This window comes from Sardina pilchardus, chromosome 18, assembly GCF_963854185.1.
Source record: "Sardina pilchardus chromosome 18, fSarPil1.1, whole genome shotgun sequence".
Taxonomy (NCBI): domain Eukaryota; kingdom Metazoa; phylum Chordata; class Actinopteri; order Clupeiformes; family Clupeidae; genus Sardina; species Sardina pilchardus.
In genome coordinates, this window is record NC_085011.1 from 5,250,858 (window position 1) to 5,252,126 (window position 1,269).

The window sequence follows — 1,269 nt, forward strand, 5'->3', positions numbered from 1 at the left end:
AACATTTCGAACGAAATCTAAGTTGAGGCATAACCTAGTTTGCTATGGAGAACGCACATGTTAACAGAATGAACGGAAGTTGAAAACAGTATCGTAACCATCGCAACGATACATATTTCCGGGTTAAGGAAAGAGGTGGATATTTAGGTGTTTCTGTTGAGCGGAAAGGCAAGGCGAGATTATTTACATTTCACACACAGGGTTAATTCAATGTACTTTACACAAACAAAAGCAAAACAAAAAAAAAAAAAGTAAATAAAAGCATAAAGAACAATAATTAAAATAGTTAAAAAAGTATAAAGTAGTATAATTAAATGACATTGAAAGAGAGAGGGCGGTCTCGTCTGCGGGCTCCTAGTCGTATCCGTGGGAACGGGACTCAGCACACGCTCATCTGACCCTCGTCCAGCCGTCGCAGGAAGTCGCCCATGATTGTGTCTCTTCGTGCAAACAAAGGCAACAATCCGCTGCAGCAGAGGATCCTGGGAGCACAGGAGGAGAAGAGCAGCTCAATCCGCTGCAGCAGAGGATCCTGGGACCACAGGAGAAGAGCAGCTCACTCAGCCTGTCACATGACCTGCTACCCGCCATCGAGGCACGGAAAGGCCCGGGTCAAAAACTCGACGTGCCCGACACAGGGGAGGCATCAACTCAACAGGGCTATTTTAAGAACCCATGATCACAAGCGCACATTATACTGGCTTGTGTCCTCTTTGCACTGGACCTCTGGACCTCTGTTTTATTTTTTTTACATTTGGCTATATTTATGTTTGTAGTGGCGGCCTGTGACTTGTGTAACAATATGTACTGAACATTCTTTATGAATGGAACAGAGTACTCTGATTCTACCACAACACTTCAACATTCTCTACTGGTTAAACATTCCCAATCAGTCTAGAATGCCTTGGGATCCACAATTTCATTTGTAAAGCAACATCTGAACCAGTCAATGTAATAAATCAATATATTTATTTCAAGAAATGCCATACAGAAAGGACTGAATAAGTAGAAATGTAACATTCTTTATAAATGGGTGGTGCTATGCTGGAGCTTCTAGACTGAAATTGCTAGCTTACCTGATATGTGCAGTATCTGTTCAAATCAGCAGTACATAAGTGAATGATATGTTTAAGTGTCTCTCTTTCTAGCTCTCTTTGTGTGTGTGGGTGTGTTTGTGTCTTAGTTAGTCCTGAGTATATTATAGTGAGCTTGGCTTTGACCTATCTTTCTTTCTTTCTTTCTTTCTTTCTTTTCTCATGGTAAATATTC

The 1,269-nt window shown here is 41.2% G+C and overlaps 1 protein-coding gene across 1 annotated transcript in view; it reads right to left on the bottom strand.

Moving 5' to 3' along the window:
* Positions 1 to 993: 993 nt before the first annotated feature.
* The window catches only part of rassf4a (Ras association domain family member 4a), a 35,252-nt gene continuing 34,976 nt past the window's right edge, over positions 994 to 1,269 (bottom strand). Inside the window, exon 11 of the mRNA XM_062519420.1 lies at positions 994 to 1,269. This exon is cut by the window's right edge and continues 106 nt beyond it. The gene's annotated coding sequence lies outside the window, so the exon portion shown is untranslated.